At 45.3% G+C, this 9079-nt stretch overlaps 1 pseudogene; it reads left to right on the top strand.

Moving 5' to 3' along the window:
• The first annotated feature begins 2041 nt into the window (after window positions 1–2041).
• LOC123101585 (E3 ubiquitin protein ligase DRIP2-like) lies at window positions 2042–8583 on the top strand (annotated as a pseudogene).
• The last annotated feature ends 496 nt before the right edge of the window (window positions 8584–9079 follow it).

Below are 9079 nucleotides of genomic sequence, written 5' to 3'. Positions count from 1 at the left end.
TTCATCTCCAGAGCCATGAGCGTTACTTTCAGGCGGGTATCCTCGGGCCTGCATCCTTCATACAATGGAGTAACCGCGTCTATCTTCAGTTGATTCAGCTTGGCTTTCTCTCGGGCAGCAGCTCTTGTGTTATCCGTCTGCTTGAGAAGCAGCTCTTGAATATGAGGGTCCTGCACCCAGCCTCCATCGTCGTCTGCTCCGGCATCTTCATCTTCATGATCATGCCCTTCGTCTTGATCTTCCTCATCATCATGTACGACATCTTCTACATGATGACTGTGTACATCATCACCGTCGTGATCATGTCCTGGAGATTCCTCGTCTTCTCGCCCGCCCTCGCTGCGGTGGTACTTGTCTTGTTGCCCTTCCTCATTTCTTGCCCGGCCCCCATGGACGACTTCATAGTCATCTTCATCACCTTGCCACCGATAGCCATCCATGAAACCACGCAAGAGCAGGTGGTCCCGCACCTGCCCGGAATCCGGGTCCGCAATAAGGCTCTTCAGCTTGCATCTTCGACATGGACATCTTATCTTCGTCTCGTTTTTTTTACGCATCTCGGCCTTCGCGGAGCTCAAAAACCTATTCACGATGCCTTCGGTCATCGTGCAGACCATGGTCGCCTGCGGGGTAGAGCAAAAGGATATTTTAGAACCAAGAAAAAATTTGGCATGACCTTCCGTAAAATAGGACCAAAAAGAATGCATGGTGCCAAAATTATCGCCGAAACGGAAATGAATTAACATTCCGGCAAAATATTGGCAACTATCGCGCTTCAAATACCGGTACCTGCAAACACAAACATATATGCAACACCACAACACATGCAACACCACAAACATACATAGATCTAGCTAGGCCACAAAAAGTGCATGTGCACGTTGTTGGAGCGAGCTAGGGAGAAAAAAATTAGATCTACATCATGAAGATAGCTTTCCCCTTACTTACCTATCAAAAAAAGGTAATTTCACCACTTAATTTTGATGAATCTATGGTGGAAATGAGGTGAGGAGGAGGAGGCAGCCGAAAGCTTGGAGAAGGAGGTGGAGGAAATGAAGTGGGGAAAGTGAGTGGGTAGGTGTGGGGCTGTCCAAAATATCTTGTTGGGGTCCCAGGTTACTAATGGCGCACCACCTGCACATGCGCCATTAGTAACCTGCAGGTGGTGCGCCGTTAGTAGTTTTGCAGAAAAGTAATATATATATATATATATATATATATATATATATATATATATATATATATATATATATATATATATATACTAATGGCGCACGGTGAGGCGGTGCGCCATTAGTAGTTTTGCAAAAAAAAAGAATAAAAAAAATTCAGTATTGACGCACTCCTTGTCTGGTGTCTAACTAGTAATGGCGCATCAGACATAGGATGCGCCATTAGTATGTATGTAAAAATAAAAAATAAAAAATTTATCACTAGTGGCACACCTGTTTTCTGATGCGCCATTAGTGTCTTCCACACTAATGGCACATCACCAACTGGTGCGCCATTAGTATATAGTAATGACGCACTACTTCTCTGGTGCGCCATTAGTGTCAATCCTATCTATAGCCCTTTTCTAATAATGTTCGACGATGAGAGGCCCACCTGGGGAATGGAGCTGGGTCGGGACCTTACAAAGGCATCCACTGAGTAGCATATGTGCAGGCCGCCGCCGTAGAAGTGGCCATGCAATAATTTAGAGAAAGTGCAACTTACACTTTTTTTCAGTTACAATTTCTAGAAAAGTGCAGGTTACACTTTTTCAGTAAACTAAATTTGAATTAATCCAAACCGATTGATGCTTAAGAAAAACTTCATCTACTTAGAATCAACGAGTAAATCTACTCCTTCTAAAATCATGAGTTTGGTGAATCCAGACAATCCCAGCCATCCAGTACATTTTTCCCCCAAATCCCTGGTAGGAATCTTGCCGAGATCCTCCTCCTTCATCCCCACATTGCTGATGCATCGTCACCGATCCAGGAGTCTTCGCTGACTTTCAACAACCGAGCACAAGGAGGAGGTGAGGCTCACCAGCGGCATGGCCAAGGTTGCTGCGGCAAGGTATCTGGATGACGGCTTTTCATCGCAATGAGGAATGACCCTCCACTCTGTTCGAAATCTTCCCTTACCTCTCCTCATCTCCCCCGCTAGCTTATGACTCGTTTTTCATCTTGATCTGACAGTTCAGATTTATATGCTTCCATCTAATATGAGTTAGCTTGAGATAAAAAAATCATGCATCATACTACAGTTGCTAATTCCAAATTACAGTTTTATGCTTCTTCTGTTTAGATAGTTGTTTCCATCTAGACTTCTTCTTCTTCTTCTTCTTCTTCTTCTTCTTCTTCTTTTGCATTTTTGTTTTTGTTATACTAAGTGCCTTTGAAATGTAAATATTGTCCATCTTCCATCAGGTGCTTTTATACATACTTCTGTAATAATATTTCCCCCCCTGCCATGCTTCCTAATTATAATACATGTCCTTCTTTGGTCTAGATAATTTTACTCCATTTATCTTGTATATAGATCAAATTGTCTCTTATTTTCTCATATGTTATTCCGTTGTACAAATGTATTGCGCCACACGATGCTAATCATGCATCGTTTGTTTCCTGACCGACCGCCCGAAGAGATCGCATGTGCTTAACTCCACCACCAGCTCACTGATAAGCTCGTAGCCGATGTGTTTAACTCCCCCAGGATCGGGTCCTGCTCTACCTGCAGTTTTGGCCTCTAATACACCTTGCCGGAATGTTGTCTCAGTTTGGGAATGAGGCCAGTGTTGGCGATGATCCCGGCTGCCGCTAGTCGTCGAAGTACTGTCTCGACAAACTTTACTGACCGATGCTTTGGCCACGGCAGCGTGTACGCGAAGGTACAAACAGGCAACACACACGTCTTGGAGCTAAGCAGGCAAGCACACAGCTTGATGGATTCTCGTGTCTAGCTAGCTAGCACGAACCAGGTCACCGGAACACAATACGCAAGATGATGGCAACAGATGCATGTCGCACCTGTGTTTTCTTATTGCTTTGATCTGATCTGTTTACACAGATGGACGCACCGCTGTCGCCGATGTCATCGTACGTAGACCAGCTCCACTGCCAGCTCGCAGTTGGCCACATACAATACAACACGGCGCTGGGCCGGAGTTGGACACGCACGTCGCGGTCTGCGGAGCCATGGCAGCCGAGATGGAGTTTAGAGTTACAGGAGAGAGGAAACATCAATCTAACCTGGCCTGTTGGCCGTGCTCTCGGTCTGCACTCTGCAGGAGTTTCGGTAATGGTGGGGGGGATCGAGCTTGTAGATGGTGGCAGTGGCATTCGGCACTGCACTAGCTGTGATCAAAATGTTGTGTCCGCAGTGCACTGCACTGGCTGTGGTCTTTTTTTTTTACAAAAATCAACGGAATTGCATTTCATTTCATGTATGAAGAAGAAGACACATTACAAAGCCCAGAATGAGCACAGAAACCCACAACAGCACAGCACACAAGAACATCACACCAGCACCACAACAACACCACCGTACTCTAGAAGAGAAGGGACCCAACTTCAAAGATCACCAAGGGTCGACAAGGGGAGGGAGGTCTCCGGCTTCCATCATCATCTAACCAAGCAACGCGGATCGCCTTGAGCGTTGGCCGTCTGGTTTTGCCACACCTGACCACACCCCTCAAAAAGAGGGAGGCGTGTCGTATGGGAACGGGGTAATTCGAGAAGGATCACACTCACTATCCAGGCTTCAAACACAAACGTCAAACTGTTCACCATTGCCGACCAGGGCGGAGTACGAGTGGCTTGCTGTCTTATAGTTATTTGTATTGGGGAACTATTTCAGTTCTAGTATGATTTTGGTATAGCCGCGCTTCACATTCTTAAATAAAATGTGGCTTCCCCACTTTTTTCTTCGACAAAGTGGCTGCACCACATGTTGTAGAGCCCAGGAGGATGATTTATTCTTACACAAAATGTGGCTGCACCACTTGATTGATAAACCTCAATCTGGATGCTACTGCTGCACCACTACTTGCGCTCTCAATCTGGATGCAAGTCAAGTATCTAATCTTGTTGCATTGTTGTTACTAGCTAATTTACTGCTAATATTGTTTTCATTTGCCGAGCACGTAAAAAAACGGTTCTCTCAAATCTCTGCACTAAACTTGCATGCCTGCCTGTGGAGTTCCTCTTGTGACCGTCTTTTTGTAATCAGTTTGCCGGGATTGTATCATGAAGAAAATAGATGAGGAGGGGATCGAATCATGCCCCGTATGCAATGCTGCTCTTGGGATTGCTCCTGAAGAGAAACCCAGGTAAGTAATTGTTAAAATAACAAGGTTATCTATATAGTTATCTACAGCATTGTTTTTTCAACTTGTCAATTCTCAATTTCTTTAAGTCTATGTATAAGTACACCAGCGGAGTTATGCAATACAAGTGTAAACTCTCACTAATAAGTAATAACCAGCCGAAACTTGTTTTTTTGTGAAGCAAAAGCTTAGAATGTATCTATAGAAGAAACTATCTATGTATACATACATACTTGTTTTGTGAAATTAAAGCTTAGAATTCCAGCCACTTATTATTACTTTTCCTGTGATCTCGACTCAGGTACTCTACTATATGCTGCTACCTAACATGATTGATTGTTTCCTTGTTTGAAGGGATGATCCAAAAATTCAGGCTATCAGGGACCATGCGTTTCCACCTAAGGCAGAAGTTGACGCTTCAGAGGCTCCAACTATTACACTGCCAGCAAAGATAAAAGAGAGGTCCATTTCTTCCTTGGATGAAACCCCAAAGATGGCAACACAACCTACTCTGACAGTACAGAGAGCTGCAAGAAGGAAATTCATGTCCCATTTGTTTTCTGTCGGTAAATTGCCAAACAAATCTGAAGACCATAGTCAGAAGACTGAGATAGCCTCAGCACCAAAATCAACCAAGGTGACAACATCTGCAAACAAAAAGAAGGTACTACTAAAGTTTTTTTTTTGAAAAGGAGGTACTAGTAAAGTATTACCAGCACATAATTTCATATGCAAGTTTGATGCCGATTGTCTTGTAACATTTGCTTATTCTGACTACACTTCCATCCCAAACAGAATAGTGCAGATATTTCTGAAGATGGAAAGAATCGCGAGACGATTGACAAGGAAGAGCTTCATAAGCCCTTACGGAGCTTAGTCATGGCAAGCGCGAAGAAGTCACAAACTAGTTGTCTGAGGGAAAGTCGAAAAAACAAAACAACCACAGAGGATAGTCTGAGGGAAAACCCAGAAGCAGACTCGGATGATGGAATAACTACCCCAGTCTGGTTTTCACTAGTGACTTCACGGAACCAGTAAGATTGCAGCATATTCAATATTTGTACTAATTATTATGGACCGTGTTTTTTGTGTCCTCACATCAAAATGAAAACTGTTTTGCAGGGCAGAAGCTAAACGGCTGCCTCAGCTAGAAATGAAATTCTACAAAATTAAGTGAGTTCCCCATTAATCTTCAAGTTTCTTTGTCAACAATGATTGTGGCCTCTCATACTCCACTTAGTAATTAATTAGTATCCTCTTATTTGTAGCATACATTGCTGAAGGTTTTTTCCCAGCTTTAGAATTTTAGATGGCGCGGTGCGCTGATGCCCCTTTTCATGTTACGTTTTCTACTAGTAGCAACTGTGCTATGGTATCAGCAAGAGTTATTTCCTTCATTCCAAAATATGACGGTGAAGTGTCTAGAATAACGATTTTTATCAGCATTGGAGAGGATGTTTCATTCAAAAATCATGCGTTGTTTTTTTCGTTCATCCCTTCCAGCAATTCAGCTAACACGTAACTTGATTCCAAGAATTTAACACATTCTGTTTAGTATGGATTTTTCTTCTTGTTTTAGAGATGGAACGATGCAGGTCTCCTCCATCCTGAAGCTCATTATGATAAAACTTGAGCTAGCAACTGACGTTAAGGTGAGCATTTTACATGTCTTTGTGCTTTCATTTTGATTGTTGTGTTGGGCCTCTTGTCAAGGTGCTTGCTTCCAAGGATGGTGGCATATATAGTATGATTTATTTGCACCAATTAGTATCATTTCTCATGTTGTTTCTCATGTAAGCCGAGAAACTATGTATGCATATGGACAATGTTGAATGTGCTATTTGGCCTGATCACCTGTATGTATACTTGTGCGAAATGCAGGTGGAGATCTTATGCCATGGCAAGCCGGTCTGCCCCTCGACGACGCTGCACGGCCTACTCAAGCAGTGGCTGAGCCGCAAGCCGAAGAACAAGGTCCAAAGGCCGGTGGGTGCTCCGGCGAATGAGTTCGTGATGGAGCTGCACTACCGGCGGTGCCTGGCGTCCAAGTCACTTTGCTGCAGGAAGAAAACAGCCTCCCTCCCATGCCATTGCAGCACCAAGCTAGCCCGGCATCCAGGTCCCTTTTGCTGGTAGCCCCTCCATCTCCGTGGTCTGCTCATGCTCGTCATCGATCAGTCGGCCTAGCTAGGATATATATTCATATCTTTGGACCATGTAAAGAGAGAGGAGGCGATAGAAAGTGGTTAGCGTCTTTGCGATGGCAGTAGACTTGCAAGACTAAAATCTGAAACGTTACCATGACCACATTTTTGGTCTGCAGTTATGACAAGAAATTGCAGACAAGATTGTTCCTGTTTTTGTGGTAATTTTGTTTTCGCCCCAGCAAATCAATGTGTTAAAGAGCTCTGGGTTAGAGCTCCACCTTATAGGCGCTGAGATCAGAAGCTTCTTTGGATCACGTTGTGCCAGGAGCCGGCCGGTCTAGAGGAGGTGAAGCTAGGTAAGCATTTTTTCTGAAAGCCCTATATAAGCGGCTTGGTCAGTTTTATCGGATGTCGGGCGGTCTCCAATGAGCTGATTTTTATGCTGGACTGAGCCATGGACAAGCGCATGCTCTTGGACGATGAGAGGCAATTCAGGGCGATGCTCATGGTTAACTTTCTCGGGATCAAAAGTTAACTTTCATGGTTAACCATGATATTGTGCTCCTCCCTAAGAGCCCTAAAGCGTCAACCATGATATTGTGCTCCTCCCGAAGTTAACCATGATATTGTGCTCCTCCCGAAGAGCCCTAAAGTGTCAACCCCTAGAGATTTTAGGCCAATCAGCTTGGTCAACTTCATCAGCAAACTTTTCGTGAAGATCCTTGCCTCGAGATTAAGATGCCAGATGAACGACCTTGTTCAACCTTGCCAGAGTGCCTTCATTAAGGGTCGCACAATTCATGATGATTGTAAGTATGTTCAGTGCCTTGCCAAGATGTTCAAACAATCAAAGACGCCGGTCATGATGTTGTAGCTGGATATTGAAAGGCTTTCGATTCGGTATCTTGGGAGTTCCTGCTGCAGGCTCTTGAGGCCAAGGGTTTTGGCACCAAGTTTTGTGACTGGGTCTCTATCATGTTGTCTACTGCCACTTCCAGAGTGCTTGTCAATGGGGCTTTCATAGACTCAATTCACCAACAGCAGGGCCTCCGGCGGGGAGACCCTCTATTGCCATTGCTTTTCGTTATTGTGATGGACTGCCTTGCTGCCCTCATCAATGCTGACGTCGAAGCTGGGGTGCTCAAACCTATAGAGCACTCTCGCATGCGTTTTGAACCACACTCTATGCAGACAATGTAGTGATCTTCATCAACCCGGAACCTTCTGAAATTGCATCCATCAAGCAACGGTTGCAACTCTTTGGCAATGCGACCGGTTTATACACCAACTTCCAGAAGAGCTCTTTCACCCCTATCCGTTGTGAAGGCTTGGATCTGCCTATGATTATGGGTACCTCAATAGGTGCATGCAAAAACTTTCCCTACAAATACCTCGGAATGCCACTTTCTGACTCCAGGCTGAAGATGGTTCATTATGAGGAATATATAGACAAGATACTGGCCAAAGTTCATTGCTGGAAGCTTGGACTCATGGGTCTGGGTGGGTGCCTTATACTTTGCAAGCAAGTCTTATCTGCGATGGTGGTCTTCTAGATGATTGCCTTGTCGCAACCGATTTGGCTACATAAATTTATTGAAAAGCTCAAAAGGGGCATTCTTCGGGAGAGCAAGGAAGTTGTCGTTGGGGGCAAATGCTTGGTGAGCTGGAAGCTTGTGTGTCGGCCAAAGATTTATGGGGGAATTGGGATCCCCAACCTGCAAGCTCAAGGCCTGGTTCTTTGCCTTCGCTGGCTTTGGCAATCTTGGAATGAGTCGGGCAAGCCATGGGCATACCTACCCATGACAATCGACAAGAAACTTAACAACCTCTTCAACGCATCTATCAAGTTCAAACTCGGGAATGGAGAAAGGATTAAGTTCTAGTTAGAGCCTTGGCTCAATGGGGTGGCTCTGAGTTGCGTGGTGCCTGACTTGTTTGCTTGCTGCACTCGCAAGAATCTCACTGGGAGATGGTTGCCGATGTGCGTCTGCTGCAGGGAACTCCAGACTTGGTGATCTGGAGATGGACGCCGAGCGGTGCTTGCTCTTTGGCCACTGCATATGTCGTGCAATTCGAAGGTTGCACACACCTCGCCGGCCAGCAGCACATTTGGGCAGCTGATGCTTCACTAAAATGCAAAAAAAATTCTTGGATAGCCATCTTGGAAAAATGCCTTACAGCGGGCAACCTACAAAAGAGAGGATGGCCACACGACCCGATGTGTTGTCTCTGTTGGGCAGCGGATGAGTGTGCCGATCACCTCCTGGCACGCTGCTCCTTTACCCAAGCACTATGGAGTCTGATGTTGAACCACTACAACCTTCCCACAAAACTTGCGCCGACAGGGGCAACCTCCAACCTTGTTGACTGGCGGGAGTCCAATGTGGTGAGCTATCTGCCCAACTCAAGGGGCTGGGGTGGTCTTACAGTGGCCATCTGGTGGTCCGCTTGGCGCGAGAGGAACGCTTGGATTTTCCAAAACAAGGTGTCCACTGTCAAGGGAGTGTTCAACGCGATGATGGATGAGTTTATGCTATGGAACCAGGCTGGGCGCCACAGGATTCAGCAGATTCTTTGTCATAGGATTCAGCAGCACGTGAGCCGGATTGACTTGGGC

The sequence above is a fragment of the Triticum aestivum genome, chromosome 5A (genome assembly GCF_018294505.1).
Source record: "Triticum aestivum cultivar Chinese Spring chromosome 5A, IWGSC CS RefSeq v2.1, whole genome shotgun sequence".
Classification (NCBI taxonomy): Eukaryota; Viridiplantae; Streptophyta; class Magnoliopsida; order Poales; family Poaceae; genus Triticum; species Triticum aestivum.
The sequence above is the reverse complement of the archived record's forward strand: the minus strand, read 5'-3'. Positions and strand labels throughout refer to the sequence as shown.